Here is a 22,024-nt window from a genome sequence, read left to right as displayed (position 1 = left end):
AAAAGTTCCCAAAAGAACGAATCATGGATATTTTTTGGAGGGCAAATTGAAAAGCTTTGAAGTGAAACATAGCTCAGGATGCTAAAAATGTGCAAACTTCTTCTTGCTGGACATCAATTGTTCAATTTTTGATTTCCTTGAGAGTATAACCAGGAATAGTTAGGGGATTAATTTTCCAACAGTTCTTTACTCCGAGCAATTAATTGTGAATAATTTATAATCAGAATCTTATCTGATGCTTTTCAAAATTTCCTTTGCGCACTTAATATTTGATTGCATCCTGCTAATTCCACGACCGAGGAATGTGCCCCGTGCACACATTTCCCCAATGCAAGCACAAAATCCTGCAACTTATTTGAAAACAGGTTTGTTAAAAAATGTCAAAAAACATTTCCACAGGGATTTTTTGCATGCACCTTCTACAAATTTGCCTTTTTTCCCTGGCCGAGACCAAAATTAAGCGCAATCACAGATGTAGGTCATTCGAATCACTCACTTAAGGATCATTTTCTTTATTCAGCCAGATATCCCCTCCTGGCTTTTCTTTTTTTTTTTTTCATGAAAATTTAGATCGCTTTCCACAGTACTGCAACAAAGGCTGGATTTTGCTTAAAATAACCTGCATGAGGAAATCACAGAACATGTAAAGCTTCAAAATTCAAAAGCCGATGTCTACAAATTTATGTTCAGAAGAACCATGAGCACAAAAATCAGGTCCTTCCACCTTGGCCTGGCAAAGATGAGATGGTGGCCGCTTCAAAAAATAATCAAAAAATTTAAAATCCCCCAACTCCTCCGAAGGAGAGGAAAATCAGACACCAGCTTCTGCTGAAGGATTTCTGGCAGCAAAAAAATATCAAAGGCAAAAAAAAAATCAAAGACAAAACCATCTAGCCCTAAATGTTCATGTAATACTTGCAAGCTCTCCACCCTCTGGTCGAGTAATGTTAATGTGAGCCCTCTAACCATGAACAGTGTCCCTGGAGAACAGATGAAAATGCCATGTAGTTTTGGGAGAGAAGTCAGGGTTTTGGTGGATTCTGCTGGCCCCATACCAGGATGGAGTTTTATTTCTAGTTTCGCCCCCCCACATATCCCAAATCTCACCTTGGCTACAGCACTATTAATTTTCTCATGTTTTTTTTCCACCCAGGGGGGTCCATGAGCAATCCAAGAGGCCACGGTTTTGGGTGAAAATTTAAGAGGGCGCAGAGAAGAAAATTTATCAGAGGGCCACAGAAAAATACCTGTTTTAGCCCCTCAAATACCCCAATTTATCGAGCCTGTCAAAAGAAAGCTTTAGGAGGAACATGATTACAAGGGTTGGACAAGGAGGCACGAGTCATTTTTCAGCCCTCCATGCTCTGGGGGTTTGCATGCTCCCGAAACCTTTGCATTGGAAAAAGACCAGTTTCACATGAGAGAGAAATGGGGAAAATTTTTAAAGCACCGATGGCAAGTTTGTGGGTAGACTGAGATTGGAAAAGTGCAGTTTTTCTGTACAAGCTTTGCAGAGAAAACAGGAGTGCGTGAGGTTGACCCTGGTCACCGGAGATGCTGTCCAGGAGATAGCTGGGACCCTTCCTAGTGAGGAAAAAGCCCTCAACCCAATTGCACGCCCATCCTGGGTGAAAATGGTCTGTCAGGAAGATGTGGAGATATGCAAGATGAACAACACAACCCCCTCGGAGAGGCTGGAGGGCTGCCAATAAATCCATGCATGTCCATGCGATACTCGCCTCTTGCTCTCTCTCCTCCCAAGCTCTTCGCCGTTGGTTAACCAACATGATCTCCTATTAAAACCCACTAGAGCTGTGAGGGTGGCAAACACCTCCTGAACCTCCATGCAAGATGCCTGGGGTGAGTTTAATACAATTGCCAGCCTTTCTCTCTTAAACCATCCTTAAAAATGACTTCTGTGGGTTAAAACTTTCATCCTAAGGAAATGTCCCAGAAGCTTTTGAGGTTGAAATGAAAAGACCACAAATCAGGTTCAGAGCTGATACTGCTCAAAATTGAAGAACTGAGATGACAAGAGAGCTAGACAGTCACATCCCAACAAATACAAATCCAGCACAATTTTTTGCCGCAGGGCTTTATTTTGGCCAAAGATGATCTCTGACATAGATGTAGCTGCTGCAAAGAGCCACCAGAAAGTTTTGACCCTCAAGGTCCTGACCAGCAGACAATGGTGCCAATGGTTTAGACCTCATCACTGAGGTGCTCTGGAGGAAAAAGAAGATTGAGCTCAATAAACGACATGAATTTTGGAGAGGAGCCCTACCACTGAAACAAGAGGCTAGAAGCGAGTATGGGTCTTGGATGAAAGAGATGTTCTGAAGACAGCAGATTTGTGCTTTTTTGGTGTGTGCCACTGGCAAATGCAGAGTCAGAGCTATTTATTTAAGGACTCGCCGCCAAGAAGGAAAGCTCTCAAAAACAGTCCTGCCCATCAAAAAGATATAGAGTTAGTCATGGTTTTGGTCCCAAAACAGCTAGTTACAGCTTTGCAAATCTCCCGGCCGGTGCAAATATCATAAAGCGCAGATCAGACAAATGCCTCAACTACTCCGCCTGTGGAAAAGCATTTGGCGATGTCTTAGAAGCGCAGCATGCATGATCGCCCTCTCCTTCCAGTCTACAACCTGCTATATTCTGTGATTCAAGTTTTGAGTGGTTTCGCCTTCAGTTTTTGTGCAAAGCTCCCAATACTCCTGCAAGGAATTGCAACAGGTTGCACCATGTGGCTGCAAGAGCCACACCGTTCACACAGCGCTATGGGGAGGAGGAGGGCTACCGCACCGAAAAAACCCTTTCCTCACATAAATCTGCCTCTTTGCTTGCTATATTCCACTAATGTATTTGCAAACGGCTGTTTTTCCTTACGGAGAGGGAAAGAAATCCCTTTGGAGCCGGCTGTTTTCCTCTTTCCCATATGGCAGATAAATCAGAGCTCTCTACTAGCAACACTTCAGCTTGCGCCCCTCTCCCGTAGCTCACCAGTTCTTCTCAGTCTTATCCCTCTTACTGAAACCGGTGTGCATTTCCTTCTAAAATGCAAAACTCCCGACACAAAACGGCTTTGAAGACCGGAAGGCACAGCGAGATCTTCCTTTAAGAAAAGACGGGCCAGGCTTTCCGATATTGCCTGAGCGCCTTCCCCATCCAAGCCCTGTTCCACCAAACCGCAGCTTCTGCTCCTGAAAATGCACCCGCAACACAAATGATTGCAACACAAGCTGCTAGATTAATTGCGCCAGTTTAAACACCTTTCATTCGCACATTTGAAGGCAATTTTCGGCCTCTTACATCCTCCATGACAAAAGACTGGTTTGAGGTATTATATGGTGATTTATGCAAAACACCAGCTAATTAGGGAATTACAGGTAGTTTTGAACTGCCTTAATTAGGTTTAATATTTAACATGCTGTCTCCTCTGTTCACTCCAAATTTTGGTCCATAAAATACGTGACATGGAGTTAAAAGCCTGATCCAAACTCAACACAAGGAGGGAATTAGGGACAAAAAGGGTCAGGGAAGGGTTTAGGATTTGAGAAGGACATGCCGACTTTCTGGGCACTGGCAATGAAAGGGGCAACCTAGCCTCTGAGCTGCCCCTCCACAGATGTATGGGCCTCAGGGGGAGGAAAGCCAAAAGTTCATCCCTGGAAAATGGAGTGATATGTGCACAGGGTGGAGAATGCCAAAGAAACCCCAGTATTTCTCACAGGATGAGATCTTCAGGATTGGTCATTTCTACCTGTCATTAATGACTTGAAGTGATGCCTGAAGCAGCTTCTGGTCTGGAAGGGATTTAGACCTATGCCCAACGTCACATCTTTCTATACCTTGAAACATGCCCAACGTCACATCTTTCTATAACTTGACGCATGCCCAACATCACATCTTTCTAAACCTTGATGAATGCCCAACGTCACGTCTTTCTATACCATGTCTGGTGGTGTTCTCACTAGGGAACTGTTGACATGGTCTGCTGAGGAGGAACCTCCATTTTCTTGCTGGGGATGCTTGCCAGGCTAGGCCATGCTGTCCCCACACATGCTCGTGTCCTCCACAAGCTCGGTTTCCTCCAAAGGAGGAGCCCAACGTGCCCACCATGCCTTGTGGAGCGCCAAAGCCCTTCCACTCAAGCATCAGGCAGCTCACTCTGAAATACTCATGGATACGAGCAAGAGAGGAAAGAGGGAATCAAGGTGTGGAGGAGTTTCCCTGAGGAGCCCACTCGGTGATAAGCAAGGGAGTATCCACACCAGGCCCCCACAAAGACACCTGGAGAAGTGATTTCCAGGTGTGCCCAACTTCTAACTTGATTTTTCCCCCATAGAAAAGGCAAGGTCCCCTGTAACCTGGCAGATAGCAAAAACAACACTGCCTTTTCTCAGATTAAAGCCTCGGACCTGTGGGACGAGCTGAGGCCCTTTTATTAGGAATGGAACGAAATCTGGAATAACGCAAAATTCAGCCTCACACTCTGTCGGCAGATCCTTAATCCTCTTTGTAGGTTGGTGGCCAGGGAAGGTCATAGCCAAGAACGAGGGCTGAAAGAGCAGAAAATAATCCTGCCGTTATTTGATGGCATTTACTAAAAGGGCTTTCAGAGGAGGCAAGAAGAGGCTATTCAAAGAAAAGCCACGAAAGGTCTCGTCTTGTGCTCTGCAGCGCCGTGGATCGAAGGAAGCTTCACATCAGGCTGAAAGAGCACAAATAGCTTTTTGGTTTTAACCTGAGATGTGCCCACCCTAATCCTCGCTGGTTTAGGATGTACCTTTTAAGGACGCTTACGTGATCTGAAGGCTGCACCTCCGTTTTCAGGCTAAATGCTAGGTTTTGTTCAACGACCAGTGTTATTTTCTGTTACTTCTTTAGACGGAGCAAAGGAAACTTGCAGCCGAGGGGGTTGCATTTTCTTTGTCACCCAAAGGGTGCCTATAATTTAGGCACAAAACAGACAAATTTGACACTTCATCAGCCCTAAGCACAGCGTTTTGCGTTAAACAAAACTGTTAGACCCTTGGTTTCACATACAGCTTATTTTATGGTCTGCGTTGAAGTTATTTTTAACCAGTGATGACTTCTCACCAGGCCACATCCCACCGTCTCCCAAAACTTGCAGTGATAACACCTCCTGTTTAGGGGCATTTTTGAAAAATCTGTGTTTTTTCAAGGCCGGCCACAGCTTGTAGGACTCTTTCAACGCGTTCATGACAGCTGAGGTTTAAAGAAAAGAATTAGGCTCTGCACAGACTGATTTCTTTAAAAAAAAAAAGCTACAGGCCCTGCTATTATTAGCCAGGAATTTGCTTTTTTCCCCTCGAAAAATGCACACTGCATTGTCCTTCTTATACTGTCCCCCTCCCGAAATCCAGCAGCCTGGTCTGCATGATGCTCCTGACTAATGCATTTCGCTGCACAAATGACCACTGCCAGGTGCGGGACAAGAAGGGGAGTTATAATTACACCAATCCTGCTCGTAAAGCAATCACTTTCATGCATTTACTCGCCTGATTAATAGAAAGCAGGGGAGCAGCCTTACTTTTTCGAGGGTGCTCGGGGAGCCGGCTGTCCTGCAAACACCTTCCCTCTGCCAGAAAAGCAAAACTTCCGGGTATCAGTCACAAGCTGGAAAGAAAAAAGATGAAATATTAATTAATATTAAGGCTGAACCTTTCCGCGCGATAGGGAAGGTCTTCCGACAGCACGAATGAAGCTGGTGCGGGCTGCCCGAGAGGAACACATCCGCTCTTAACGCACTTTTTTTTGCAGGGCAGTGGGGGAAAGCAGTGAGAATGCGTAAAATGGGAGGATCTAAGAAAAAATGCAGGTGGGGACAGCCCTGGGAGGTCAAAGCCGGGCTGACACCAAAGCTAGACCAGCAGCCCTGGGTGAGGTCCAAATATCTCCAAGGAAGGGCAAAAGCAAAGCAGACTTTTAGAGGCCAAATCAAGATGGGTACGGAAGAAGTGCCAAAAACAGTGACTCCGTAAGTGAGATTTTTTGGAAGCCCTCCTACAGCAATTATTCTAGGAAAGCTACTTAAAGCTAAAAAAAAAAATGCTCCTAAAGCGCCAGCGATGCCAAGCAATGTGGATTTACACGCAGCAAACCTCCTCCTCTTGCAGGTGACCCTGGAGCCGATGCCGGCACAAGCTGGTCGACGGTATTTTCGCAGCGCCCACAAGAGACAGAGGGTGACGCAGCGCCGTTCCACGTGGGCAAAGAGGCGCTTTCTGCTCCTCGGGGATGGGCGAGGGTGGTGGGATCCCCAGCACGGCGTCTTGGGTGGGATTAGCGGTGCAACCTGCAAAGGAGAAATCAAGGAAAAAAGAGGTGAAGCAGCCCCGGCCATTTTGCACCTGGTCGTTGATTATAACTTAAGCTAAGGTGCAAATGTGTTTTTACACGCCGACCTAGATGGTGTTAGCTAGGAAAGAGCCATTAACGTTAAAGATGAATTTCTAACGCAGCATTTGCTGCAAAGCAAGGGGCTCCCTCCCAGACTTAATAGACAAAGCCTTTTTTTGCTCTTTTTCCCATCCCGGGAAGGCACGAGGCATGCATTTTTTGGCAGGTCGCACAGCCCACGTGCACCCGACTGACAAGGAGAGCTGCAAAGCAAAGGCCCAGCCTTCGACACACGTGTGCAGGCGTGTGCGTGGTGCCAGGGTGGCGGCACGGTCCCTCTCTCATCCGGCAGTTTGCCAATGAGGGTTTGGGGAAAGAAGCGTTCAACGTTTTTCTCATCTGCATCCCCCTCTGCCAGAAGATCAAAGCAAAAAAAGCAAGGAAAAATCAGTCTTTTCCTTAAAAGCCAACCAAACGTGCAGCAGGGCTGATACCTCACCAGGCCGTCAGTCCAAGGGAAGTACAGGGTTGTCCCGGATGTGCATTTCCAGACTCAAATAAATCATCATTTCTCTCTTTCTTACAATTCTCAGTGTAAGTGTCCTAGTTTTTGAATTTTCCAGCTTTAGGGTAATTGCCACTTTTCAATGATTTTAAATCCAAAAGCATTGAGGCCATAGCGATTCTGACCACAGCTTAAAGACACTGCAGCCACCATATAGATGTTGCAAGAAATGAGTTAGGCTCTGATACACATATGCCTCGATACACCTCACCTCTAGAGAGCTCCTCAGATCTCCAACATTCGTCTGATATATGTATGCCTTAATGTACATCGCCTCTAGAGACCTCCTCAGATCTCTGATATCCACCTGATATAGGCACCTTGATGCGCTGTATGTCTGATATATCTACCTTGATATACATCATCTCTCCAGGGCTCTTCAGATCTCTGATAGTTGTCTGATACATGTACCTTGATATATATCACCTCTAGAGACCTCCTCAGACCTCTGATATATGTGTGATATATGTATACCTTGATCTACACCATCTCTAGAAACCTCCTCCAGTCTCTGATATATGTCTGGTATATGTATACCTTGATGCACAACACCTCTAGAGAGCTCCTCAGATCTCTGACATTTGTCTGATATATGTACCTTGATGTACATCACCTCTAGAAGCATCTCAAATCTGATATACGCCTGATATTTCTACCTTGATGTACATCACCTCTAGAAATCTCTTCAGATCTCAGACATATGTCTGATGTATCTACCTTGATGTACATCACCTCTAGAGACCTCCTCAGATCTCTGATATCCATCTGATATATGCACCTTGATGCAATATATGTCTGGTATATCTACCTTGATATTTATCATCTCTAGAGAGCTCCTCAGGATCTCTGATATACATCTGATATATCCACCTTGATGCAATATATGTCTGGTATATCTACCTTGATATTCATCACCTCTAGAGAGCTCCTCAGGATCTCTGATATATGTCTGATATATCCACCTTGATACATATCACCTCTCCAGAGCTCCTCAGGTCTCCAGTATAAGCCTGACATATACACCTCTGATATACGTCACCTCCAGAGAGCTCTGCCTCTTTGGTGAGTCCATATCTCCCTTTCTAAGCAGGTACCCAGAACACAAGAGAGGCTCCACTGTTCACCGTCATATGGTAACTCCCCAAAAAACAGCCATAAACCTACCAATGAAAATGGTTTCCCCTGGTTTTAATTCCTTCCCCAACACATCGCAATAAAAACACATTTTCTTGCCCTCATATACTGATCACAGCTGGGAGATCTTGAAGTTGAAGGCCGAAAGACACGGGAAAATGTGAAGGATCGCACTGGACATGTCATTTCTGGAAACCTAGACATCACTGAGGCTGTTGGCCAAGGACGGATATTGGAAGTAACCAGGCAATGTTGGGGCAGAACCAGGCACCGACAATGCAGAAGAGACCGCAATTGTCACGGCGCGTTTCGAGGAGATCATCCACAGCGGCACCAAGCCTTCCCGCGCTCTGAGCGGACATTTCGACATCTGCTCTTTGCGCAACGTTTGCTCTTTCCATTCGCAAGTCGGACCAAACCCCTAAACCTGGAAAGCCTGACGAAGGGGACGAAAGGGCAGAGGGCTCTCGACTTCTCAAGCAGGTCTAGGTCCCTCAAAGAGGCTTAGATACTTCATCTGGGCTGCACAAAATGCTCAGATGGGGCTCAAGTCCAAAACCAAAATGGCAACTTAAATATCATAAGGATATTTATGACGGGAATAAAACATCTACAGGCTCAGACTTGGAAGAAGAGCATGTGTGGGTGCTCACGCCAACTACACATCAAGGATCTGGGACTACTTGCCCTGACAACGCTGCAAAGAGCTTGCGTTTTGCCCCAGAGCCTTGTCCCTGTGAGGATATTTTTCCTCTCCTTGAAGAGATTTTTGTCATCTGGGCTTGCTGCATGCAAAAAAACTTTTCTTTTTAACTGTGTAAGGAAACGGGAATGAAGCTAATTTTTATAATGATTGGAGGACCCGAATCTCTACCTGCATATCAGCAATATAGCCGGACACCGTGTTGGTAGCTGCAAAAAAAAAAAAAAAATCTAGCACTCAACTGTTTATTTTTAAGCTCTGGCAGAGCACGAAGGCTTTTTCCGGCGCGTCGCCTTGTTTCCAACGTGAGCAGGTGGTGACACTTTGAACGTCAGCGTTTTGGAGGTGCGAAGCTGTAGCTACGGGTATGGAACAAAGCACTTGATGCCAGCTCCTCTGAATTAAGCCAAAACGACGAGCAACAAAATCGCTAATAACGATTCTGCTGGCTCGCGCGCGGCGGGCCAGGAGCCGGGCGAGCCGAGCCCGGAGAAGAGGATCTGCCCAGCGAGGGGGGCGCACATCTGCCCACGGGTGTACATCTGGGCGCGCGCCAGCGGGGGCTGGGGAACAAAGGCGGCCTCGCGCCGCCGCGCCGATAAATAATAGAAAGCCGAAGTGGCCCGCGGAAGCAGCACCACACTGTTTGGCCTCGGGCGAGACGGAGGCAAATTCGGTGCCCATGAGGTCTGGAACAGTGGGATTAATAACACATCAATTTTAATGCAGGGTGGGGGGTTTCCCCCCCTCCCCCTTTTTTCTTTTTCTGCTTCACAAACAGCAAAGTGAATGTTTGAGCATCTCGGCAGGGGGTTAATGAGGACTCTGATTAGTTATTCAGATTTGCCGGCGCTGCCTCCATCCAGCCTCGGGTGGGGGAATAACGGGAAAGGGTTTGCAGCAAAGCTCTTAAAGACGACCTGCGCCGCTTCAGCAGCGACCCCGGGCCCCATAGCCGCGGGTTTCGGGGCACTCGCCGAAACCGAAAGCCCCAGCTTTTACAGGGAAAAGCTCCTTTTTCTATCATTCAGAGGGATGAGTAAAGCTACTGCGATAGAATAAATGCGGGGCACACAGATTTATATAAAGACTCAATGGAACATTTTTTCTTTGCATGTGAAAAATGAAGTCTTGGGCGCTTTTAATCTAATTTCTGTCCAGCTGCAGTTTGACCTGACTATTTACCAGTCATATAATACCACATCCATCTCACAATATGACCCAAAAGGATGGATGCATGGATGCATACAGGGAAGCATGCAGGGATGCACTGAATGGATGCATGGATGCCTGTATTGGACGCATGCATGGCTGGGTGCATTGATGGATGCATTGGACACATGCACTGACGTGTTTGGTGGTTGCATGTCTGGATGGATGCATTGGATGGACGCTTGGATGCGTGCACAGTTGCATGGATGGATGCACTGGATGCGTGCATGGATACATGCACTGGACACACGTATGGGCGCATTGTATGGATGCACTGGATGCACTGGATGTGTGCACGTGTGCATGGATGGATGCACTGAATGCACGGATGGATGCACTGGATAGATGCATACATGGAGGGATTCATGGATGGAAGGAAAAGAAGGCTTTTATGGGGGGGACATATTTTTATGAACTTTTTCCCTGCCACCACCAGCATTTACTAAAAGGAGAACAAAAAAAAACAACAAAACATAACCTTGCTGGAGCCTTCCTCCAGGGAAGGATGTCTCCTGCATTGCCCATCTGTGCCTGGACACACCAAAACCTGATCCTCCTCTAGGGTCCCATAAAAATTTTTTGCAAAGCCCACTTGGATGAGCTCCACCACGAATGCGCGGGTGCACCGGAGCTGCAACATCACTGCAGAAACCGCGTCTTGCCACGGGCCTGCGAAAAAGCACCATCTTCCGCCGTGGCGGTTTTTTTACGCAGCTAATAAAGCACTTTATTTCCTTGCACAAAAACTCAGGACTTGCCTCATTGCTCCTCAGCGCAGAACTATTTTAAACGGGTTTTGCTCGCCTGCCCCAGCATAATTCTGGGCTTATTTCCGGCTTGACGCCTGCGCTCTTCACCTGCATCAAGAAAAGGCAGCGATCAGCAATACAACCTGCCAAATAGATGCTTGAGAGTAAGCCTAAGCAAAACGGTGCTCAAAAAGCCTTGAAGGATGGAGCCGGAGCGGCGTTTCGCGGCTCTGTAAGCTATTTTCGTCAAACAAACCAGACGTCATTTCACGCAAGCGCGGCCGAGACGAAAGCTGCGGTCAGCAGCACACGGAGGATTTTCGGGCGAAGGAAGTCTTCGTCCCAGGCAGCGTTACGAGGGGAAAAGTAGGACACCAAAATAGCATGCAACAACACGGATTTAAAAACGTCACCCGTTGTGACGGCGTCTTAAAACCACTATCTTAAGAGAAAGATGGAGCCACACGTCGGCTTTTACCGCGAGGGGATGCGTCGGGGTCGGCGGCTCTCGCGCCGCGGCAGAGACTTTTCCCCGGGATCAGCGCCATATGCCTCRTTTCCGTTTTAAAACCGTGCGTTAATTGTTCTGAATTAACAGCTCCAGCCGGAGGAGCAAACGAGCAATTTGCAACCTTAAGCTAACACCCAACTTAGCTGCAGTGATTTAAGTTTCGGGGGGAAATCTCGCCTTTCCGGCTGCGGAGCGCGAGACGGAGCCTTCGCCGGCAGGCCCTGAGCGGCCGCGCTTGGCTAAAAGAGCGTTTCCACGAGGATTAATGCGCCCGTTCCATGGGAAGCGACATTAGGACGCGGCCACGGATGGAGGCAGGAGGGTAGGAAAATCGGAAATCAAGAAATCTTCGCACTTGGCTTTGCTTTAGAGAAACACGAGCAGAAATACAAGCTGCYGTCTTTGCCGCTGGGTAATCCAAGGATTGCAGGGAGGGCTCACGAGCGTTTTCCTCCCGGCGTGTTTTTTTTTTGAATCGCATTTACATTTTGTCTCCAAATGTTCATGCTTGCAAAAAAATATATATATATTTCAAGCTCTACCCCTTTGCCCTTTTTTCATCGTTTTTTTCCCCTCTCCTTTTTTCATTTGCTGCCAGATATAGGAGGCGAGGAAGAAAGCCCCTGGCGATTATTGGTTCACAAGCGCAGATATACACCAGTAAAGGACCCTTTTTTTTAAAATCAGTGTTTTCAGTGAAAGCAGTGACTATTTTTAAGCATTTCTAACACCAGCGCGCAGGGGGGATTCACGAAGCAAAGCCTATCCCCCGTCTCACCGTCTTGCAACACCCAATTTGAAGAGGAACAAACAGAGCCAGCAGCCAAGAAGGCTCTTTCCAAAAATGCAATTCCTCCAAAACGAATGCGTAATTGGTGGGAAACGCAAGAAAAGGAGGTCTACGGTGATGACCGAGCATCTGCCATGGTATTGAGGGGAAAGTCTTTGCTATCCTAGTCCAGGCTGAGTTGGGAGTCAACGGCCATCAAACCCAACAGCTTTCAGAGGGAGCCAGGGATGGATCCGTAGAGAAGCTATGACGGAGATGGAGTCAGGATGGAGTCCTCACCATCGATGGTGTAAGAAAATGCATCAAAACGCTCAAATTTTGGGACATCCTGCCTTGACGGTACTGAGGACCGAGCTCCGAGGCGATGGGAAACAGGAGGTCTCAGCCACTGGGGTCCTCAGGGCCGACGCTCGCTCCCCGGAGGCATCCCAGTGCGTGTCGGAAATAACAGCGAAAAGCCACGCGCTTTTTCGGGGCGCTTGCCGGCGCCGTCGGGAGCGGCCGACCCCAACAAAAGCCCAAAATTCAAGGCAGCCGGGCGGAAGCGGCAGCCCGCCACGATTCCCGGCGCGCCGCCCGGTTCCACAGATTAATCCATCTTGATGGAGCGTTCCAATTAGGGCTCCGTCTTAAGGAGGTATCAGCAATCAGGTATCTTATCAAATGCCACCTCAATTATTCAAATAATCCCCGCGTCTCGATTTGGGCGCTGTTTAGGGAAAGCGGTCCGATTAACGTGCCGCCACTTCCCCATCACGTCCGACAGCCTCAGCTTCGTGTCTGATTGCAGAATTTGCATTCAATTTAATTTTTTCCATCTGGAGTAAATGAATAATCCGAGTACCTACCCCAGCCTTAATTACATTTGTTAAATTAAAAACTGGAAAGGGAGAAATTTAAATGCGCGCAGCTCTGCGGCCGGGCGAGCCACGCATTCAACCTGCCAGAGCCCTCCCGTCTCCTGCTCCAATTTCTCTCCCTTCCCCACAGCCACGCATCAAAGAAATTACAACTCGAAAACAAAAATTCTTTATAAATGATGAAACAATAGATGATCTTTTGACATTTGTGGCGCTGTTTGCAGGGGAACGAGATAAAATGTAATAAATTCATACACTTCTGTGTGTTTCTTGGCTCTGGCAGCTCAGATTTCCATCTCTTTATGCAGGAGTCCTGGGGAGCAGAAATCCTTGATAATGCCAAACAATTCGACACTTTATTTTCTCTTTACTTTTCACCGCAGAAAACACAGGCTTCAAGCTGCCAGCTGCTGGGAGTGAAACCAGATGCCACATCCCGGGAAAAATCCTTCCGTCTCGGGGTGCGGAAATGCCGTGGAGGGATGGATTTGGGGCTGGGGGTCGGACGCCCTCCGATCAGGCAGGCTCCCGCTTTGCAGCCGCGCTCGGAAATAAATGCCCGCAAAACGCCTTTCGGACCTTCTCGTTGCTCTTCTCCCTCCGGAAAAAATTTTCCCACGCGGAAAAATGAATAGTGGAAGAGACGGACGACTCAAGGCAGTCGCGAGCAAAGGGTCTGGCCCGCTAATAAATAACGATTAGGTGCAAATTGAAGATAAAGTGGTTTCAGCTCTTGCCATTTTAGGAGTAATACTCCGTTTATCATGCGGCGGGATGCGTCAAATAATTATATTTGGATGTTTGCTTCCATCTCGGTGTCAGCGACACCGAAAACGTACAGCAAAGCCTGTTCCTAGCGCTGGCAAAGACCGTTTGAGTTAAATAATTTATACGTGGGCGAGCAACGGTGCAACGTGAGCATCCCCTGCTTCGGGGCTCGCAAAATTGGCTAAAAATACTCCGAAAAGCCGCGCGGCTCGCGGAGGGAGCGAGGCAGAGTCGCAAACAGCTTTTCCCTTCGCCGCAGCCCGAGGCCAGGAGCAGCGAGGCAGTTTTCGGGACGGCTGAGCCCCACGCGAAGCCTGGAGGGAGGGTGCGGGGCGGCGCGGGGATCAATGCCGGGTCTGTGCGAAGCCTCGCGGCGGAGGGAAAGAGGCCCCGAAAAAGCGCTGCCCCAAAGGCGTCCAGGTGCTGCAAACAGACGCGTCTTTATTAATCGCCTCCGGGATCCCCTCGCGGGCCCGTCGGTTTGGCAGCGTTACGGGGCGGGGAGGGGTGGAAAACCCAGGGGCCGCTTCGTTTCGCGGCCRGCGCGGTCCCGCTTTCTTTTTTGCTTTCTTCTGCTTTGTTTTGAATTAACAGTTCTTGTGCCGGAGGAGAGAACATCATGTTTTAGCAATGAGGTCCCCAGTGAGTCTGTTTAAAAATTAATTAGTGCCATGCAACATATTAGCGATGAATAGTAATTTTGGTTTTTGTACCTACCATACCACTGTTATTCCGGCTTTTACGTGGTCCTCCTGGCCGATGTGTCCCTAAATATTGAGGGTACCAAAGAAAATGTTGCCTGTATCTCCTGAAAATGCTCCATCCATTGCCGAACTCCCCCCTCGCCGTGTATTTTCTGTGGAGCTCATACAAATCATGCTCCTGTTTGCTGGGCCGGCTGCAACGTAGGCTCTGCTCGCAGGAGGGTCTTCACCAGCAGAGCAGGTCCCCGTCATCCCAAAAGCGCAGTCACCCAAGGGTGCGAGCAAAAAGGGGGCTGCAGCTGGCTGGACCCAGCCCTGGCGAGGTGGGTGGTGTGGTGTGGGCCGGGATGGAGGAGAGAGATCCTCCAAGGATGGAGATCCTCTGAGGATGGGGATATCTCAATCCCAAGGATGGAGATCCCCCCCAGCCCTGAGAATGGGGATTCCTCAAACCCAAGGATGGAGATACACCTAAACACAAGGAAGGAGATCCCCCAAGGATGGAGATCGCTCAAGGACGGAGATGCCCCAGCCCTGAAGATGGACATCTCCCCCATCCCCAGGAGGAGGTCCCCAAAACCCAAGGATGAAGATCCCCCAACCCCAAGGAAGGAGATCCCCCAGAGAGGGAGTTGCCTCACCTTGAGGTTGGATACCCCCCCAACCTTAAGGGTGGAGATCCTCCAGGGATGGAGACCCTCAGCCCCAAGGATGGAGATCCCCAAACCCTGTGGATGGAGACTCCCAAAATGCAAGGATATAGACCACCCCCAGCCCCAGGGATGGAGACCTCCCCAAATCCAAGGTTGGAGACCCCCAAAAACCCAAGGATGGAGCTTCCCCAACCTCTAGGTTAGAGATTCCCTCCAACCCCAAGGTTGGAGATACCCAAAACCTAAGGATGGAGATCATCCACCTCGGGGAACCGTCCCTCCTGGGAACACCATTTCTCCAGCAGTCCCCCAGGACCTCACCGGCCAGCAACCACAGCCCTCACCCTGCAAGCCTTGCCCTACTCCCACCGGAGGGACCCACGCACCCCCCGCAAGCCCCCGTCCCACACAGGGACGGCAGCAAAGCCCCGCAGGAACAGGGCGACCGGGGCCGAGGAGCTTCGCCGCGTCGGCAGCCTTCAGGTGGATGGCGAAACCGAGGGGAATTTGCAGGGACATCTGGAATATATTCATTTTACGGCATGTTTCATATCACAGACAGGTACTTTGAAGCAGTAAGTAGTAGCAGGGCGGCACATCCCCCTGGGTGGGCTGCGGTTTGGGCTTTCAGCCAGAGCTGCCCCGACATGACAAAGGGGCTGGGGACACAGAGCTGACGTTTTCCAAACACCGCTTTGGGCCTCTGGGGGAATATCCAGAAATAAATTAAAAACAAAGAACGCCAGAAAAAGAAAAGAAAACCTAAAAATCCCAAGTCTTTAAGTGATGTTGATCCCCACATCAAGCCATTAACAGTCCCATCACAAATTGTAAATGACTCAGATAAATTAACCGGCTTAGCAGCTGCGAGGAAAGGTCCTTCGGAAGATTCATTTGTTTGGCGGAAAAGAAATTAGTCGGGAATTTAAAATCTTTCCAGCAGCTTGACACAGACGCCTGCCAAAGCCCACATGTTGCGGCGTGCGCGGCCCCAGGCTGCAGCCGCTCGCCCRCCGGCCCCGAAGCGAAGATCCTCTGCAAGCACCCGAAAGCAGGGGCCTGCGGTTGCCCGCCCCCCGTTAGCGCGCCGCTAACGAGGCCGACGCACCCCAGCCCCGGGGCCTGGCCAGCCCCACGGCAGCAGCACTGGCCCCCAAAGCCGCCCCAGAGAGTGAACAAGCAGCGAACGAGGACCAAGTCTTGCAAAAATACGATTTGGGGGCAAATTCACCCCAAGATTTGACCGAAGCAGTCAGCTGCAGTGATTTACCCCGATGCAGTGAGCCGCAGTGATTTACCCTGATGCAATCAGCTGCGGTGATTTACCCCTGGACACAGCGAGCCGCAGTGTTTTACCCTGGATGCAGTCAGCCGCAGTGATTTACACCCGAACGCTGTCAGCTGGCGCGATTTATCCCCAGTGCAGTGAGCTGCAGTGATTCACCCGGATGCAGTGAGCTACGGCGATTTATCCCCGAAGCCGTCAGCCGCAGTGATATACCCCAACGCAATGAGCCGCACTGATTTACACCCGAACACAGTCAGCCGGTGATTTACCCCCAACGCAGTGAGCCGCAGTGATTGATCCACCCCCCCCCCGATGCAGTGAACCGCAGTGATTTACCCCCAACACAGTGAGCTGCAGCAATTTATCCAAGGGCTGCCCGCAAAGAGCGACAAACCCTGCAACGTCCCCACTTTCCCCAACACTTTCCGGGAGGGAAAGGCTGCCGGGGCGGCCGCGYGTTCATAAAAAAGGGAGCGAAGCTTTGCTCGCCGGCCTGCAAGCGGAGGCGTTTTATCCARCGCACGGGGTAACGAGTTAAAATAACGCATTAAAGCACTTCCGATAGCTCTCCGCTCTTGCAGATTCCCCCAGCAGAGAATTTAGCCTGCTGCCTTCGCCCCCCGTCCCCGGCAATACCTGCCCCCGAAAGCCCTGTCCTTTTTAGCTCATGCAAGATTGAGTTTTTTCGCCTACAGACACATTCATACTTTATTTCGCAGGCAGCACTTTCTCAAAACTCCTTTTAGTCAAAGTTCAGAGGTATAAAAGATGTAAAACGCCCCTAAATTATTCACACAGCGTTTCACTCTAAGCCGGTAATGGCACAGGGAAATGATAAAGCGGAGGATCTGGCGACAAAGCCGTGACCCCTGTGTTGTCTCCTTGTCTCTCTTTGGATGGAAAACCCTTTTTTGTATTTGCTGGAAGGAAGGAAACGGAGGAGAGGATAAAAGGAAGGGATTTCCCTGATCCAGAAAGGACTGAGAGTGAGGCACCACAAGGAGCATCCGTTTTTCCTGCCGTGAGCATCCCTTGCGATGACAAGCCACAAGCCAGACGACAGATCCAACACACCTCCGCAACGGCGTGCTCAAATCTGGGGGGGCTGTTGCAATTTTTTCCCCCCTAAATTAATAGGTTTTTTTACATCGTAAAATTTTCAGAAGCACAAGGCTTCTGCAGGTTTGGGAAGCCGAGAGATCTGCAAAATTTCTGGGCGTTCGGCAAGCGGCAGAGCGATTTGGCCTTTGGCCACACTGAAGCTTTTCCAAAATCCACGGTATTGGAGGGGCCAAATTAAAGYATGGTATGGGAAGGAAAAAGAAAAATGCCACCCAAAAAATCCCACCCTGATTACAACGCTCTCTGTGGCAAAGAAGGAATCGAAGCCAATAACGGGGGAAAACAAATATGAAACTCTGAAACAATTTCACATTCCAAACAGACAAATTTTTCAATAAAGGAAATCCCTGAAAGATTGTTTCTTCCTGTTTTTCCTCTTTTTTTTTTGGAAGGAAACAAAAAAGAGGAGCAATGGATGAGGAGGAGGGGAGCAGACCAAAAGAGGACAAGGACCGGGAAACAGGCTGCAAAAACACAACTTGAAATTTAATCCAACCCTCAGGTTGATTCCGGGGGGGGGGGTTTCTGGCAAAAGAGTTAAAAGCTTGAAATCTGCTTAAAAAAAACACCCCTTGCTCCTAAAACCGGGCCCTTTCYGCCAAAGCTGAGGACTTGCTCCTGATCCAGCAGCGGGGAGCACCTAGCGTCGCAGCATCCGTCCAAAATCCCGGTCCTCGGCTGCCGCTCGGGGCGAAACTCCAAGAARCCAGTGGGGAAAAAAAGCATGAAAGTAGGACGCCAAGCCCCGCTAAACCCAAACTCAGCTTGATGCTCACTAATTACCCGGTAATCGTATTTATGTGCTGCTGGCACGCTCGGAAACACGGCTCCTACTAAGCGAGGTGAGCATCAATATTAATGTCCCGGTTGCCGCACGATAACCGGGGACCCACGAGAGGCGAAGCGGCATCCCAGCAAAGAGAAGGGTTTAAAAAATAGCTATTTCCAAGCTTGGAAGGAAGGGAAGGTGCCAGAGGATGGAGACCAAAGGCTGAGCTCTCCGTCGGTGGGCACTGGAAATCAAAGCAAATATAAATAGGAGGTTCCCACTTCCAGGGCACAAATATTCGACTGGTCGTATCTGTAATCTGTTGTCCAGACTTTTGACTTCACCGTGGTCAGGAACAGTTTGGAAAAAACAGCTCCCGGGAAGCGTTTTTTTCCAGCGCCGCTTGAATCTTTACGGAAAGACGGGGCACGTCCCAAACCGTTTCCAAATTCACGCGGGTATTTGCAGGAACGCTGCAACGCGGGACGCAGCGGAGGTTGCAAACGTGCCCTGGCTCCCCTCTGTAATTCTATTTAAAAGCTCTTTTCTAAATAATTTCCACGTAGAGATGCTTGGCACTCGGGGAGCATTTAGGCAGAGTTTAAACGGAGTTAATAAACTATTAATAGCCTGCAGTAAGGCCGTTATAGATTTGAGCCGCCCRTGTTACAGGCGCTTCGGTACAAGGTGTTATTACTGCTGTCTGCATGGAGAAGGCATCAAAAAATCACAGATGCCTTCCAATAAAACCCCAGGTTCAGGAAAGCCGACTTTTCTCATGGAAAGAGGCGTATTTGCAGGATTTTCACAACCAAAACGAAATACGGCGATTCTAGGGTAAGCAATTAAAGGACGTTTGCCCCACGTGGCATTTGAGGCCGTGTCACCCTGCGCCGTCAATGTGTTAATTGGCGCCGATCGGCGCTTGGTTGTTATTAATATTCAAGGAAAATTAGTCGAAGGCATGAAGTTCAGATGGAACGGCGTAACACAACAGAAACCAAAAGTCTGGATGGTCCTGGCTCGTTGGGAACTTTCGTTTCGATGCAAGTTCAGAATCCGCATGTTTTTAAGCCCAGTTCAGAATGAGAAAAAGGCAAATTCTCGGAAACCCTTGCAAAATGGATGTTCTGGTTCCCGCGCACCCTCAGCAATAAACCGTGGTCAGAAACGACCCACCGACACAGGTTCATTCGATCGTTTATTAAATAAAGTCTATGAGTAATGTGTTGATCCTTCACAGGAGAGCAAATATATCCGGAGCTACATCAATGACTCAACTGCACCGATCAAAAACCGCTATAAAATGACTTCATATATTAAAAGAAATCCCCAGAAGTACTATTATAACCTAGTTGGACAACTTGGGCTGCAAACGCCACGCTGCAATCCTAGCCTTGGCCATCAATTCTCTTCAAACTAGAGAAGATCTTTCAAAACAGACATCGAGGACCCAACGGAAATGGTAATTTTTTCCAAAGTTTAGTTCTTCCTCTCTCTTAAATATTTCCAGCCTGTGAATAGCAGCCACAAAGTCTATGACTGCAAGGTCTAGCTATCTACAAGAAGCTGGAGGGCAGGAATGAGCCTTTCTTAGCGGATACCGAGGATGCCCACTCAAGAGATGCTGATTTGCACCACTGGAGGACCTCAAACCAGCCAAAACCAGGTGTTTTTCTGCATTTCTTTGGTGGGGCGATGGAGGGAGAACCTTGAGAAGAAGCAAAACCATCTTCCAGCGGGTGGCTGGTGCTCACCCTCACCTTCTCAGCACCAATTTGGGGCGTTCAGAAAGGACGTTTCCACAACCCAAAAACACGTTGAGCCCGGAGGAGACCCTTCCATGCCATTTCTCCATAAAACAGGCCAAAAAGGGACAAATCGGAGGCAGCCGTGGTGCCACGTGACCCAACGGGCTGGAGGCATCTTGTCCGTCCATGTCCGGTGGTCATCCCAGCTTTATTTACCTTGAAACGGAGGAGAAGGCAGGTGGCCGGGTGCTGGGACAGGCAATTTCTCAGCCYGAAATGGCTCCCCGCGCGGGGGAAAGGGGAGGCGAGACGCCTCCATCCGCGGCAAAGTTGGCTCTTTGCGGGAAACCCAAGCAAATTTTGGGGGTAATTCCCAAGGAGCGTGCCGAATCCCGGCCCCTGCATCCCAGCACGGCGCTCTTCAAGCACGGCTGATTTATCCTGAGCATCTTTTTTTCCGATTTATTCTGCGGTCTTGCTCGCCTGTCACGGAGGAAGGGCATTTGCTTTTTTTTGTGTGCAAAATGGCAAACAGAGGGGCTGGAGCTATTTAATACCAATTTTGGGGTGGAAACATGGCCGTAATTGATTTTTTTTTTGGAAAGTCCGGCTGCCTCTGAACACAGGAACAGCATCGACTGCAATAAAATGCTCCTTTCTCCAAAGCAAGAGTTTATAGAATGGAGGAAAAACGCCAAGTTTCGAAATGCCTCTCCGAAATTTAATTTTTGTTTGAATCAACAGCTTAACTTTGTGCCATTTGAATGCTATTTTAAGTTGAAATGTCAATTTGAAACTAACATTTAAAAATGTCAAAACATTTCATTTCTGCAGACAGAGCCGATATATATATATATATTTTTTTTTTTTTTTTAGCCTCTGTGGCCAAAAAGAAATTACTTTGGAATTTTACCCCGCGAAAAAAAAAAAAAAGAAGAAAAATCAATATTTTGACTTCTCGGAATGAAAACAAAGCGAAAATATAATATTTCCTCCAGGATGCAAACAATATTTTCTGACAAGCTGTAATCACCAAAACCTAATCTGAACCAAATGCTTGCTACCATGTTATAGATACGCAGGGAGAAGAAGAAAAAACAGCGATCTCGCTATCATGTTCAGGCTGAACCCTTTCTTTGCCGGTTATTTCCATTATTTCCACATGCTGCAATGCCTTTTTCTCCCTATTTTATTTTTTTTCCCAACGGGGTGAAATCGGGTGGCTGCAAAGCCTTTTCCTTCTCTCGCTGGATAAACGGCAATGAAGCCGGGGAGCCCAGGCAGTGTAAATGCAAAATTCCGACTTTCCCGCTTTGCCCAAATCGCCAAAAATCGCAGCGGGCTTCTCCGTAGGTTCAAAGGGAAACGGGAAAGCGGAGCGGGGTTGGAAATCCGCATTTTCGGCAAGGTGCAAACGGAGGCAGCACGTTCGAGGGCGGCTGCTGGTTCGGGACGTGCAGCCCGGCGGCGCTTTGAGCGTCCCCGGGGCACGGGAAAACGTCCCTCCGTGAGCCAGAGCAACGTGCAACGCGTTGGTTTATTTTTATTTTTTATTTTTTTTTAAAGAGGAGATGTAACGCTGGAGGGGGGGAAAAGAAGAAAAAAGCCTAGAAAAAAAAGACTCAGCGTCTCCCGCAGCGAAGGCGGCTTGGCTCGGCGCTGCRTCGGCGGATAAAGAGCGCTCGGAAAACCGCCGCGCCGCCAGCTGCCCCCTTCGCCTCTCTGGCCTCCCAAAAAATGGCTTTTCCCGCGCGCTTCCAGCATCCCGGCGTGTCTCCGAGGCTGCCGGCGTGTTTCGGGGAGGGGGTATTTCCTGCGCTCGGCGCGGGGCGATATTTTCTTAACCCATCCAAAAGCGGCCGAAGTTCAGCGAAACGTTCCGGTGATCTCACCCTCGACACAGCCGCCTCGGCAGGGGGGACCGGTTGTCTGAAATCGCACCGTTTTCACTTTTTTCCAGCTTTTCTGCAGCGGCGCCGCTCCGTTAACCCTTCGGACCCCGCAGCTCCGTGGTGGAAAGCGTTTTCCCGGCTGGTTCCGCAAGTCGCAGCGCAGCGAAACGGGGCGAAAGCCAGACATTTT

At 48.9% G+C, this 22,024-nt stretch overlaps 1 protein-coding gene across 1 annotated transcript in view; it reads right to left on the bottom strand.

Annotated features, from left to right (window-relative positions):
• Positions 1 to 22,024, bottom strand: part of PKNOX2 (PBX/knotted 1 homeobox 2) — a 55,337-nt gene that overhangs the window by 27,156 nt on the left and 6,157 nt on the right. The window contains exons 3-4 of the mRNA XM_026069042.1: positions 6,126 to 6,319; positions 5,555 to 5,640 (exon numbers count right to left, since the gene is read on the bottom strand). The gene's annotated coding sequence lies outside the window, so the exon portion shown is untranslated. The remainder of the gene's footprint in view (positions 1 to 5,554; positions 5,641 to 6,125; positions 6,320 to 22,024) is intronic.

The sequence above is a fragment of the Apteryx rowi genome, unplaced genomic scaffold, assembly GCF_003343035.1.
Source record: "Apteryx rowi isolate R43461 unplaced genomic scaffold, aptRow1 scaffold_1053, whole genome shotgun sequence".
NCBI classification, from domain to species: Eukaryota; Metazoa; Chordata; class Aves; order Apterygiformes; family Apterygidae; genus Apteryx; species Apteryx rowi.
Note: the sequence above shows the minus strand (reverse complement) of the source record. Positions and strands in the feature narration are given on the sequence as shown.